Here is a 15,725-nt window from a genome sequence, read left to right as displayed (position 1 = left end):
TGAAATCATAAAATCTCGAATGGCTATTGCAATTAGGTCGCTGTCCACTTAACCCTGATCGCTTATCGTCGCTCGCTTACGAAGATTCCATCTCTCTAATACCCGCTAATTGATTCCACCCTTAGTATTTCGTTTCCACTCTTACGTTATTAACTTACAGTCACATCATTCTCTCTGGGATTCGGTACTTCGAATCACAATAAATAACAACGGTCGATTTTCGTCGCGTTCTAAAACCACCTACGAATATCGTGAAACATCTGCGCGTTGATCTTGCTTGTATAATTAATCAGCGGCGACAACAAAAAGAGGAATGACGTTTACAAGATGCATTACACCATCCTTTGCCTTTCATCTATCTTCATTCGACGCCTTCACTCGTTTTTCGTCTGGTCCTACAACGTTCGCCTCTGTTTCGGCCGGTCCACGTCCCTCTTCATCGTGTGCGATGGTCTTCGTTGTCATCCTTCGCCGACGAGCGACGCGTACACTCTCGTTCAGAAATATTAGGACACTTGCTTAGGTCTCTCTTGCGTAATTCGGTTAGCGTTGTCAGTGAAATTTCACAGGTCGTAACCTACGAGTTATCAACGCCGATGATCTTGCACATTTCCACGATTTCGTTCCCCGTGTTCGTCTCTGACTTTCCCTAACTGCATATGCATATTCGCTGTACACCTAAGGCAAAACGAATTATGCGCGCCGTATTTGATAGCAGAAGGCGAGTTCATTGTCTCATATCCCCGGAGAAATATATTTTCCAAAATTCAGAGTGCATTACGGTAGACATGGTCCACCGTAAGGGAAAATGAATTGTGTACGCTGTATTTGACACTAGCAACCGAGTATAACGCGTCTGTCATGTGACCAAATACGTACTTATGATCGAAGATGTATATGTAGTCGTCGGACCGATTTTTTCGAACGGAAACCGAATCGTGGAGCAGAAAAACGACGATGCGTCAATGCCAGGCTGGGACATCTGGCATCGTCATAAACATTCTTGCCGCGTGAAACCGCTGAAACCGTGACGGAGGACACGACCAGTAGCGAACGTACTATACAGAGGAAGAGATGAAAAAGGAAAGAGAGCGCGCAGAAAAAGTACGAATAAATAGGGAGAGGAAAAAGGGAAGAAAGGACGCGTAGGTGTCGGTGGGAGTTCACTGTGAAAACGAAGGGGAGTAAAGCGTAGAACGAATAGAAACAAAAAGGTACGGGGCAGGGAGAAAGAGAAGCGAGAAACGATGGACAGGTTTCACCGGGGAAAAGGGAGACTTGGAAGGAAAATGAGAGGGGCGGATAAGAGAGGTGCAGTGGCACTTAACGCTCGAGATGAGCGTCTCGAGTTGAACCAATTCTCACCCAGTGACGTGATCGTTCCCGTGAACTCTGAACCGTCTAATGAATCAGCCAACGTTTATAGAAACCATAAATAATACGCGCACTCTGGCCAGACGCGTCTCGAGCAAGAAGTTCGGCAAGGAAAAGCGTCATCGAGTGTTCGCGCTATACTTTACTCGAGACGCTATTGTACGACGTAGCGAAATAACGAAGTTGATGGTGTAAACTCGTAGGATTTCGTAGGAAGGTCTCTGTCTCTTTGAAGTTTCGAGGAAACATTAACCGACCTTTGAAAATAACTTGTTTTTCTCGTTTTGAGATGGTCGTTTAATTTATTCGCCGTAAATCACGCGTACTACCCTTCGTAGTTACTTCAACGACTTTGGAAATCGATGAACGTTGTTCAACTAATTTATATTTGGGAGACGCACAGCTTTGTCGAGTATTCAATGTTGAAGCGTATATTTAATTATATTTCAAGCTACACTTAGGCTATACGTTCAACCCTGCTACGATCTTTGATTCTTTATATTTCAATGTCATCGTCATTTGTAATATTTCATCTTTTGATGCAGTTCGAACAAGCAACTCTACGTGACTCCTTCGTACGTTGCTCAAATTTGAGATATTTTTTAACTTTCCGGCGCTAGAACTCAAGAACCGCAAGAACGTTGCGAATGTTTTAATTCGCGGCCGTGACATCACGGCAAGTTCGTTCTCTGTCCGAGCCTCTTGTATTAGCTTGTCCGAGAAGTGTCTTTCTTTTACAGACCCGTCTTTTACAACGATGCATCCTTAGACAAACATGAAACCTAATCTGTCGAACGTTGTGATCTTTATTTTGATAGAACAAAATGGATCATACGTAATTGGATAAAATAATATAAAACGGAAAATGTAGTGCATCCATTATTTCCGTATAAAACGAAAGGAACTTTCCGGACGACCTAATACGCAAATAGATAAATCGAGGTTCCCCTAGTGGACTCGGGATCGTTTTTGGACGACGATGATCATGCAAGCACTTTGGCGAGAAATTTCGTGAAAGGGCATAAAGAAGAGGTTATTTCGCCAATGTTGCTATTGTCCACGGTCCTGCTTGAAAGTTGAGGTCGTTCCGCCTGTCCTCATCTATCTCTCGTGCTTTATAAACGCGCCGATCTCGTTGTTCGCGAGCTTCAAATATAACCCCGCGCTATGGAATCTAAAAGTATCACGGTTCGCTCGTTATGAATCACCGTGCGCCTCAAGTAAACTGCACATAACGGAGCTGGTCTTGAGTCACGTAGTACATATACCAACATGTACGCAAAATAATTAAGGTGCCCACACATCGTGCCTTCCGCTTAATTTGTTTAACCCATTAAGGAGCCAAGTTCCATTAACGCAACGTTCCGTTCGTTTTCGGTCAAATGTACAGTGCACACAATTAGATTCTATTTAGTCCGCTTAGCAATTACGAAAAGGAATTTAGAGAATTTGACCACTACATTTATTTTTCCATTGCCGTTTCTTCTTCCATCTGGTCGTACAATTTTACGAAGCTTCGTTTTATGCGATCGAGTTTTTCATCAAATTATAGAAATTCTTTTTATGCCGCATAACGGGCTTCTGTAATGTAAAAAATTTTACCGTAGCTGTTGCCCAATATTTACACGGTACTTTACTGCTTGGTAATTCCTTAACCGGTTAACCAACAAACTGCTCTCTGCTTCTCTAACCGTTCAACATATGCAAAGCTTCAAAGTCCTCGATATAAATGCTACCTAAACCTGGTACAAAATTTCAATTTTCTCCAAGGTACAAATATCTCAATTATTTCAACTGTGGCTAGGAAACAAAGCAACTTGGCGGAACATAGGGACGACCTTCGAAGTGGAAAACTTCGCGAAGCTCATAAATGGTCTGCCAAAGTCGGGCTCGGTTTCTTGGAACTGGCGGGATGAATAGAGTCTGCGGCAAAAGTAGAACGTGTCGTGCAACGAAAGACGAAGTTGCGAACCGTAACGCCGGTGGAAAAGCGTATTTCGACTTTAGAAACGCGTGCACGCGTGCCGCGGTTTGCTCGCGCGGTTTCCACGATGAAAAGGAATCGCAGTATTCACGGTCCACGAGATTTGTGAGGGATACAGGCCTCTGCGTAGACGGCACTGCGCAGACACTAAACAAAGCTCCCCCGAATGAATACGCGAGAATTTAAAGGGAAGTGCGGCGGATGCGGCAATCTTTAGTATTCAGCGCGACCGACGCAAACGTTTAAGAATCCCGCGGCAAACGAGAGACGAGCGTGCAACAGCCCGCTGACTTTTCATCGGAATCGTCTACAGTGTGATCTCCAAATCAATGTTTCTCTTCGCATCTCTTTTTTCTTTCGCTTGTACGAATTCGTGGTCGGTTTGGCGTTTAAATTTTTCCACGTAGAAACTGTTTATACACGCGGTTTGTCGAACGAAGGGAAAACTGATCTCATGTTTACAATTGAAAGCAAGATCTTTTCAGTTTTTTCGCACAGAGATAGTTTGAAATCAAATTTTACAAATCAAATTTTCTCGTCTTTTTCAAACCACCATGACGTTACATAAATACTGGATTATGTAAAATGCTGTTTCGTAACAGTACCGCGCAAAGGTTTAATAATCCGAGCAAACAGAGGAACGTAGTGCCATATTCGGATTAGCTGGAGCCTTAATTTTCAAGTTTATGCTCATACGCGTCAAGTAACTGAACTTCGACTTTGCGTTCATACGACTCAACATGGAGTTCAGAATTTAGATAGCTTGACTAATCCGAACGAGGCTCAATAGCATCGACACGATGTACCAAGTTTGCCAAAGTTAAAAATATTAAATGTGCCGCGACACATGAGCTAGAGGACAATTCGAATCATGTTGTTGTTTTACCTTGGAGTATCAACATCGTTAGGACATACATAATGTAATAATAAATAAACTCCGAGCAAAACAATGTCGCCACTACGTGCAACCGCCAAACAAAGTCGAATTTAAATTTTTCGGCGACCAGTATAAATAAACGAACGCGTTCGTAAGGTGATCAGTTTTTTAGTCTCAGTCTCGAGCGATTTTATTAGCGATCAATACACAGTCTTTGGCGAATCAGTTAGCAGCAAGCATCTTAGCGAACGTTCTCTGTATTTATTAATTATTTTTAAATATATTTGACGGTTTCAACATGGAGTTATCTGGTCATTTAAACGACACGACCAACCATCCTCTACAAATGAACGCTAACTACGTAAATATCGATGAATTATGTAAAAGTAAAGGAAAACGAAGCAACGTGAAAGATTGTAAAACGGTAAACGGTTAGGCTGTGCGTTTCAGCGTCGAGGAAAATCGATCGCATAATCACGAACTGAAAGACGTTGCACAGCCCCGCCGTCCCATGTCTAATGACGTAATTAGGGATGAGTTATTCCCGACTAGGCCAGAAGGCATACCTATTTCCTTGCCGCTGATGTCATTGCCAGAGAAATTGTTACCCTTCCTCCGCTCTTATTACCACGTGTATCCACGTAACGCCTATCGTAATCAATTCTATGAACACGCGTGATTTTTTCATGTCACGCAATGTTGAACGAAGCGTTAAATCGAACGGAAAAGGAAAGGCCGTTTTATATATACAATATGTAGCTGGTAAAAATAATGCAGAAAAGGAACGATTATATCGATCGTCCGACTGTAGGCATTGACGTGCGCGAACCTTCCAAGTTTCATTAATTTCGAACAAGTTGGTCTGCGTTCCCCTTGTTAGCGTTCGTGTGTAACACTCGAGCGAGCCACCATTCTTGAAGGATACGAGGGGTGCAAACTGCACGTGCCCCGATTTTTCATCGTTTCACGGATCGCCGATACGTTTTCGTGACTTCTTCGTACTCGTCGCGAATAATATCGCAAACGTTTCATGTTCATCTCCCTGGTTCTCACATTGTAAGTCACAAGCTAGAAATTCTCGATAAAATCGGAGAAGTGCAATAGATTGGTAAGTTATTGTGCAGAAAGTATGTAGAACAAGACTGTTCACAAAATTTGTATCATTGAATCATCAACTGATCGCGGCAGTTTGAGTATTTCGTTTTAGAGTATAGGATTTTATTCAATTTCCTATACTTGGAATGTGGAACATTAAATAAAATGAAATATCCAAAAGCCAAGTGTCCTATGTTCCAAAATGCGAGAATTTCACGACAAACTCTTTGATTCTCTCCTTTTTTCGTATCGATTCAATGATAATTAATCTTAGAATATACCATTTCATTTAGTCTTCTATGTTTAAAGCATACAACGTTACGTAACGTTAAATACGTAAAAACCAAGTGTCCTAGCTCACCGATAACAGTCGAGTTCATCGAGCCCTGGCGCAGAATTTCACGAAGTAACCTTTCCCTCTTTCACCGTGTCGTCGTCGCCTCTCTCCACATCTTCCTTTTCTTTTTTTCCATCCCTCGTACGAGCATTAGGCAACTCGTCGATAGAGGGTTGCGTATTATTTGTTCCTCTACCGATACGTCGAGACAGCTCCGAACTTGTACCGACGTCCCAGACGGCTACGTCGCATCGTTTGGATGCTCCCAGCGGTTCTCAGCGGTTGTACGCTCGAGTGAGGTTTATCGACACCACCCCGGAAATTCGTCGGAGGGCGCGTGTACGCAACGCGTGCACTATGGCCAGGATTGAAATACGCTCGGCGTAATATCGCGTCGCGGAAGCGGCAGCGGTCTTCAACTCGGAGCTTTACGATCTCGGCCACGGGCAAAGCAGCTTATTTTAGACCGTCGCGTCGCCAGCCTCTCGTAATGCTTTTAAACGCGTTTCGCATAATGTCCTGCCTGTAATTTCATTTTCACAGCCACCAGCGATTCTCAACTGCGTAACTCTCTGTTTGGCCAGTATTTCCTCGCTGTATTTAGTCGCTACAGACACTCGCCGCTGCAGCAGATTAAATTCTAGTCGTTGTCTGTACATTAAATATCAGTTGGCTACGGAGTTTCTCGATGTTTGCTGGACATATGTGTCGCTGTAACTGGATTCGAGGAAAGAGGTTCTGGACTTTGGTACAGCGATGCACGTTCTGCTACAAGGAAGTTTCCAGGTTCACAGGAAGACACGTTGTATTAGATAGTCAATTTTCACTTGATGCGTTTATCCTTTAACTTTACCACCGTTCCTTGGGTAGTTTGTCATTGAAAAGTTTGATTTTTCTGCCGTTGAAAAGCGTTCTACTTTGAGGCAGATACGAAGGAATCGTTGTTGATGCGTGACTTGCGAGCAGCGTTTCATAAAACGTGAAAGATCTTATTATTCGTTGAAAGTGAGAACGAGATAGAAAAATTGATTTGAAGATCGCGATATGGTTCCATTTATGAAGCATCCAAGGTTGTACTATACTAACGACAATACAATTTTTAAGAATATTCCTATTTTGCTTTTGAAGCTACGTTAATAAGAGAGCAACGTAATAACATTTACAAATATATCTTTCATCGGGTAATATCATATTCGATGAGCCAGTGGATTTACATTTTACGACTTTTTCTCGTTGGTGAAACGTCTCGAAAATTCAATTACGAATTTCCTAGCAGAACGAATGTTTGAGTTCTCGCCCAGAGAAGAAAGTTCGCGTGTATTTAACACGAGTGAGTAGGCAAACGTTAAGAGTCTCGTCCCAGATGAATGTCTTGATGCCTCAGTCTTGATGAATGAAGAAAACGCGACTGTCTACGATCCTCTGGAGAATTTTTACCCCTTTTTCTTACTGAATTACTAAACATTCGAGAAGTCTAATTTAGTTTCCGATTCTAATTCTAATTAAAATCTAATTTAATTTCCACTCGTTCGAATCGCTTTCCAAATTCATTGTATTGGGTTGGCAACTAAGTGGCTCTTCCAAACTTATTGTATCAATGGCTCGCTATGTTTCCTTTCCACATTTATAAAAGAACGTTTTCCAAGATTTTTAAACAATTAAATATCCTTTGCAACCGGACTGACTTTTTCCTTGCGTTATTTACTTTCTCGTACACCTTTCATTTTGATTCGTCCGATACAAAATTTATAACGTGATTCGTCGATCGTTACAGCGTTTAAAGATAATAGACGAAAGAAAGCAGAAAATGGAACGTTACAGAAAATACGAAACGTGATTCGTATCTAGAGTTTACATCTAGAATCTAATGACTAGGATCAAGTTTTAGATACCTGTTCTGCCATATTATCAGAAAATTGAAAGAAACAGATTGGCTGTCGTTTACTACTAAAATTATCATGTTGAAGGTGCAATATAATCTAAGACACGACACGTATATTTATGTAATCTAACACGATGTTGTCTGCCGTAGGAGAGAAGGCTTTATCGCTGAAGCTGAAGCTTCACCGGTATCAACAAACGTATTTTGTCGAAGAATTTTTTACGATTTTCGCTCAGGTCTCTAGCTTTATAGTTTCTAGGCGTGTTTTCTTAGAACAGCATTTTTTCCCGTTGCACAACTCAGACAAGCAGAACGTTCCAACGTTAGTTTCAAGTCGCGTCGTATGCCTCTGACAATCTCGTTTTTCCTCTATCGGAACGTGTCAACGTTGGTGCTTTTCGAAGACCATCGGTGTATTGTATTTCGAATACGTCTCAAGCAATGTCCGTGACAGGTTTCACGTGGTCTTTTTGATGCCTAGAGGTTCTCAGCACGCATCGGAATCTCTCTATCCCTTATTTTCTCATTTACAGTCTGTCACTGCCTCCATAATTTCGATATCGTTCCGACTGGTCTCCCAAATGTTTCTGACACTTCCTCCTTCGATTTCAGTCGTTCGCCGCATATATCTATCGATGAAAAATTTAGCAACACTTTCCTAGTCGGTGAGAAACATTAGTCGAGATAGCTGAAAATCTTGTGCTCATTTTTGTCACTAATTATCCTATCTAACGAATCGATTTTTATAAGAATTTCAAGATTACGCATGCCGACATCAATTTAATGGTAACAAAGTTCTACGTCGATATTTTGCAAATTTTTACAAGTTACGCAACAGGTACTCGTTCCAAACTTATGGCTTCCCTCTTTCACGTTATCTTGCAGATGTTCAAACGATCCCAGTCCATCGAATACTCTCCTACCTTTCTCTGTTAAAACGTCCCATCTAGCACTTGCTCGTTTTTCAAAATACGATTAAAGCATTTGCAATGTCCTGTGCGTCTAACGTCTCAAGTAACAACTTAACTTTAACTTTGATTTTCTTATATGGTTTTTCAAAAGATGGGACATTTTAAATAAGGGGACCAGTACGTATAACGTACGATAGGTTCATACCACGTAAACTAGAGAATTTTATTGTTTCATGAAGGGTGTACAGAGGATCCCATTGTTGGAAACGCGAATTGTTCACGGAGCCATAGGGATTCGTTTCTGTTCACGTGGCCTACACAAAACACGATAAAGCATTTTGCGCAGGACGCATTCAGGGCCGGTTCGAATTAGATTTAATTACCGGTGCCGGTTGTTTCATTAGAGCAAATAACGACGAGTGCCGGTCGAGCTGATTTCTAGAGCGGAATGCGTTATACTATCCCGCGAATTTTCCACGGGCAAACACGTGACTAGTTTGCACAGTAAATTACACAAAAGTTTTCCCATACCGCGTTACCGGAAACCGCGTTTCATTACATTCGCCACTCGATACCACTCTCATCCCCCTGTCACCCTCTTTGAACTCCGACACGATCCCACCTCCCCCCTTGATCCTGTTCCCGTTATTCGTTCAGCTCCAATTTCCGATTTCAAATTTTTTCACTCAAAATCAACCGAATATTTGTCCAAGTGTGGTGGCCGGTCCACGCGGTTTAACATCTCCAAAGCGATAGCTCGTTTCGTCTTACGGAGCAGCGAGAATTCACTCAGCAACGAACTAGCATGATTTCTCGGATAAGTCCCATTTCGTAAGCGTTTCGAAAATGACCGATTAAGTTGCACAACTAAGTTAGTTTGTTCGTCTATGCTTCTATCCTTTGGCGGAAGAATTCCTCTTGAAGAGAATACTTCCATCTCGTTGCAACGCGCGCCAATGCCCGTTAACTTTTCGACACATGTCAGTTTCTTGTAAAGAAACGGATATGAAGAAGCTGAAGAAATCAGACGAAATCTGTACAGGAATCGTTCCGTAATACTGTGGCGGCACTCGACCACGGAGCTTTCCAGCGGCTTCAAAGCGTAAGGTCAACATGCCTAATGTACCATCGATATCCCTACGGTTCTTTCGCCAAACATTCGAAAGAATGCAAGAAACAGAAGAATCTGTTTAGTTTCGAACAAAGATTCATTCTGCCCCGAGCTGCGAAGTGCGAAAGGTTTAGCGTCATAGCGAAGCAAACACAAGCCGAGACACGTGATTATTAACTCTTGATTGTTAATCGTTAATTATTGTTGATAGTTGATCGATGATTGTTGATCGTAAATTGTTGACTGTTGATTGCTAATGGTTTAATAAACCCTTTTTGTTGAACATCAAGAGTATTTTTTGTGGGCACCTTCACCAGCCTCAATACGAAGATCGCTGAGAATTATCAGATTTATCCGAAACGAAAAAATCTCTACGATTCCATCCAACTAATCGATGATAACAACGATGCGAAGTTAATTCTCTGATTAATTAGAGAGATTACTAATATCTCCTAAATGTTCCAATCAAATGGAGAATCATAGAAGGAAATGGTTTCGTGGAATTGCTCGGCGACGTAACGAATTGTGAAGCTGTTCCTTTACGGGAAACAAGAAACATCGATTTATTCTGCTTCTCGTCTATGGTGTTCGTGTGTTCTCAATTTTCCCATATAGAATTACTCCGTTTCCACCAATTGGAGGCTACCCTGTATCGTGAAACTGCCCAGCTCGTATTTCCAAATATATTCAATTTCACAATCCTAGCACCTTTCACCTGTAAACAGCAAAAATCAATATTTTACCGTAATCTGCCTCGAAACGAATTTTTCACCGGCGAAGAAAATCGTGTCGCGAACAAGGGGTGCGTCCCTCGATACGCAGTTTGCAAGAAAAACAACAGTAAAAATAATCCCTCGCACCCTTTCGTTGTCGTTGTCAGCGATTCTCATTCGCTGCTGTCACCGAGTCATCCTCTCTCAGCCAGCAACGTATCGCTGCTCGATCGGCTGTTCTTTGTGCCTGCGACATCGCGCATTCCTCGGGGGATAATTTCGCGTGTGCGCCACTGTCTGCTTACTCGGGGCAAATAGGTATGCAGTTATTCTGAGACTGCCGGGGTGAATGGCCAGGTTCTCGTGCGCACACGTTGCAGCAGCCTCTCCGCGTGTTCGCGAAAGCTCGAATCAAATATCGTAGACGATCGGTGGCCGAACATCGCAATAACACGGCAGATTGTTTGGCTACCGGGAGGTTCTCGCGGATGCAACGCGAGAAATTCGCTTGCATCCGACATCGTGGACTGGGACGAGTCCGGTCGGTATCGTTTCGCATCCGAAAGGCATTTCAATCAAATTTTTGGTCAGGATCGAGTGGCAGATCGATTGGTTTCGCTGGTTTTCTCTGCAACGAACGTTCGTTGCCGCTTGAAGTATTCGCGGCTCGGTTCTGGATATTCGAGAAGTGGAAAGTTATTTAAAGCCACGTTGGCACTGCTCATCTTCGAGTCACTAGAATTCGATTAGTCGACTCGACAGAAGTTTCTAACTCTATACCATGCGGCGCTTCGTGTTTTAGAACGTTTCAGCGTTTCCACGCTTCGAATCTGATTAATGTTGTATACTAAGCGTAGGAAAATTAGACGCTCTTGGCGGGAATTTAACCGTTGATTCGAACGACATAGATTAGGATATAAGATAAATGCTTCGTCTGTAAATGGATAGTGATTCAAATCGCGAGAATTTACATATAGAAATGTTGATATTTGTTATCGGTAGGTGAAGCTATAACGCGATGTAATGTGCTATCTATATTTCACCTACGATAAATAAATCGCAACGTAAACGAAATTCTTTGTATCGTGAAGGCTTGCATTTTCTACGATATACGCGTGATAACACCACGGCGAATATTTCCAATGTGCAAATGCTGATTTATTCCAGCGTTGAAATTAATACATCGAATATTGGTCACGTACGAATAGAGTAAAATAATTTGATATTTGTGCCGGTGGAATAATTGATCTCAGAATCGATCACAGTTCAAACAATCGGCAATTTTCGATGATCGTGTCGGAGGTGTTCGTGCCGATGGATAAAGCTACATATTTCTCGTGTAGGCGAGGTTTCCAGACGGCGATTTGATTTAACATTCGAACAAGAGTTTGCCTGTTTCCTTCCGTATAGTTTATCCATGAAGCGTGGCGCATTAAGCGATGCTCATTAACGACTCATCAATATGAAAAAGCACGATCCTCCATTCGAAATTACACAGACCGCCGGCGGATTATCGAATTCAGTCGATTTCCGTTCGAGTTCGCCGATAAATTATTTGCCGTGTCCGGCGCCACGGTGCGCACGTTCGAAATAGATGCTCGACCGCGGATTCGCGCAAATCAAATTTGCATATTATTTAAGCGATCCGTGGTTATTGAATTGTACACAATGCCCGCATACGCGCCGTCTACGAACTTGTACATTTTATAGCTCGCCGCGTTCCTTCATCGCCATTGTTCCCTCGCCGCGAAAAGTCACTGGACCAGGTACAACGTTACATTCCCGAGTTTTGCGACCAAGTTTTCAGTTTTGCGACCAAATTTTCAGGACAGAAAAAAATAAAAAAAAAATACATAAAAAAGCTCCGCTCCCCAGACGCTCAAACCCAAAAACTGTATCATACAACGAAAAATGTAAAGCGCCGACACATAATACAGCATGGCTACGTCGTACCGCCGCGTATCGGTACCTTTGCCTAACATACCATTACAAAAATTCATGTTTATTGTGAATAATGTACCTAAAACTGTATTTTCTGGACTCAATAAACTTTAAATCTCAACGTTACATTCCCGACGTATTCTTAAAATGTACGTTACGTTTGACGGAAGCGCGAGCGAGTACAATCGACCAACCACGTCGATGAACCTCGAATAAGTAATTAGAAAGTTCCGTAAGTTGTGGTTTTGATGAATCTTCGTATTTGAGCGACCATATGACGCAAGAAGTAATTTTCTTAGTGCATATTGATTCGTAAAAATCAATTATATCGTCTCATAGCGTGCTACGGTACCGGCAATCTTGTGAAAACTAGGCAAAGCCACCACAGTTACCATCGGGTACCAGCTATTTAAAGGTTTTTAGTTTAGGATTTTTCCAAGTTGCTGTTGCCTTTAGACCGGATATTGTATGTTTGAATGGAAGATGTATCCATGTAATAAAAATGATGTAAGAATTCTTACTGCTCGTCTTATCCGCAGTATTTCATTTTGGTACAAATGGTAACGAAAATTGAAAGCGGATATCGATGTCAATCACGGGATGTACTATAATATCAAGCAGACAACGCGATCGTGATGTTGAGCCGCGATAATCCTCGTTTAACTGGGACGAAGCCACAGGAGGCGAGAGTAAACTTCTAATGGAACGTCACGTGCACGCTTACCCGACGCAAATAGCACGAACGATAGATATATTCCTCATTAACAAGTTCTCCGCGGGCTTTCTGATTATGCTCGAACGAACCCTCGTCATCGTCGCTACGCATTCGACCAATGTAATCGGCCCTCGCCTCTAACCGCGTGAAACTCTCAGCCTTGCGAACACGGGATTCGCCATCGTCGATCAAAACTTCACCTACCACTGAGCAACTATACCTTGAAACTTTCTTTGCATCTTAAGGAAACAACTTGGGACAGTTGAAAGATCGATTGTTCCCATACAAATCCATAAAATTGATAAGCAATTTTAATTAATAAAGTCCGTGTTACCGAAGCTGTCTCTTCATTTGATCGTGGGATTAGGAAACGAAGATGGAACGTTTCAAAAATATCGATTATCAGAGTATAGTAAATTTATCGTCTACTTTTGGAAGACTCTTTAAACTACTTTGGACAAGCATCGACCTTAGCTACCAAGCGACGCTCTTAACACTTTGACTGCCACGTTGGTCAAATATGGTTTCTCCTGTGACACCACATTGGTCATTGGTGACCGGAGCGCTTCAACTTGTTGCAATTGTAAAAATTGAATGAAAATTGACAGTTAGGGCATTTTGGATATAACCGATAAATAGAAGATGCTTTGAAATAAAAAGTGCCCCATTGAACGATTAAACATTTTTACTAGAACATCAATAAAAAGGAAATGAGAACAAATCTTGCATCTAACGGTGCACTGTGTTTGCATCCATATCTGCGAGGGCTGATCTACGAATATTATTATAAACACACCTTAGAAAAGAATTGTAAATGCTGCTTTATAATCGTATAATTGAAGTTAGAAGTGTGCACATACCTTACTATTATACATAGAACGAGCAAATACTGTTTACTAATATCTTCTACAGGTTTCAACGATATATTCTGCACGTTTTGCTTACGACGAAACAACGAATGCGAATGGTTTGTCGAAATAAACGAAGCCTCGTTATAATACGTCGCTATCAACTGTTACCAAGGCGCTACGGTGGTCACCCGTGACCACCAATAAGATAAACGGTCGATTGGGGAAGAATGTTGTCTTACATCGTCAATTTATTATTATTTTGCCGTTACATGCTTTGAATAATAAAAATACTCCCATGTCATCCTCAGTGAAACATGTGATTTCGGTGTGGCGGTCAAAGTGTTAAACGACTGAATGACATAGAAATCGATCGTATTTCTTTAGACGGAAGAGAAAATGTGCTTGAAAGGTGAAACAATCGAATATCCCGGTGAAATGGACTGCACTGAAGGATAATTCGACTTTCCCATAATCGTGTTGCCACGGTGACGAGTGGATCGATTGTTAGCAGCGAACCGTCTCATTGAGGAATGTTTCGGTTCATTCAAAGACATGTTCCGAGCGTTAATTGACGTCGCGCCACGACACGACTGCTTTTAGACTTGTCTGCCGCTGCTTCACGGCTAATGCGCTGCCTTTTAACGCAACGCCAATAGAAGCGTAACGTCGATGGTTTATTAACGATTACGTTTAAACGACACGGTCGATGTCGGAGATACGGTTGAAAAACACCACATCGATCGTGTCTTCACAAAGTTGTTGACTTCCTCGTGCATAATAGTCGTGGCTATTAGAAGACTAGGTTTGTAGATTTAGGACGAAATATTTTAAGCGTTAAACAACAGCGTTATTCAAGTACAGTCGTTGGAACAAGTAGGTAAAAACACGAATGCCAAATTAGGATTCGGGCAGGTGAAGGATTGCTCGCTTCATGCTACTACGAATAATCCAATTGTACCAATCGTCATGCCAATTTCTCCATCACGGCGTGGTTTTCCGTTTCGTCACGATTTAATTGGAATTGTAATCAAATGAATGTACGTATATGACGAGCTCGTCCGTGATTCACAGCGAATTTCCATGTTTGCGCAAACAGTGGGGGATAAAGTTGCGGGAACGAAACCACTGTCGGTCGAATTGGCAAGAACTTCAGCCCAATAATCGTATTTCCGTTAACAACCTTCATGCTGATCGTTGCGGTTAAGCAGGACGTCGTGTAATTTAGATAATAGCCCTTGGCATTGCTAAGGACAAAGAAATGTAATTACTTTTGTCAGATATTATTAAAGTTAAGGTAAAAGTTTCTTTCCTTTTATAAGGAAATAATAGATGTACAACATTTATTCTTTTATAATATTAGGTTGTTTGAAAAGTGTCTTTCTTTCGCAAACGTGCTTTTTACAACAGTGCACCTTCATACAAAACGAGAAACCAAGTCTGTGAAGTGTCGCGGTGTTTATCTCGACAGAACAAAATGGATCGTACGTAATTCGACAAAATAATATAAAACGAAAAACCTTGTGCGTCTATTATTTCCTCGTAAAACGAAAGAAACTTTTCGGGCAACCTAATATTTTATTCGATCGCGTATGATCCATTTTCTTCTATTGGAAAAAATGTTGTGCATCTGTTACTTGTTTCTAAAGCGAAAGAAACTCTTGGGACGACCTGATAGAAGCGAAAACAAATATTTTGCTGGTTTGGACCTTGTTCGAACGCAGTGATATAATAATACGATGCATAATTCATATAAATTAAGGAGGAAGCAAACGAAGCATAATTTCTAGTGTAATATCACGTCGCCGTCGAGGATCAAAACGATCGTAGTTAAGTAACTTTAATGATAGAATGAGATTAAATCAAAGATTTCATAATTAAGCGAATCATAATTAAGTAATTTACCGTGATGAGCGTGAAATGAACTTCGGTGATCT

The sequence above is a fragment of the Bombus vancouverensis genome, chromosome 14 (assembly GCF_051014615.1).
Source record: "Bombus vancouverensis nearcticus chromosome 14, iyBomVanc1_principal, whole genome shotgun sequence".
NCBI lineage: Eukaryota > Metazoa > Arthropoda > Insecta > Hymenoptera > Apidae > Bombus > Bombus vancouverensis.
The sequence above is the reverse complement of the archived record's forward strand: the minus strand, read 5'-3'. Positions refer to the sequence as shown.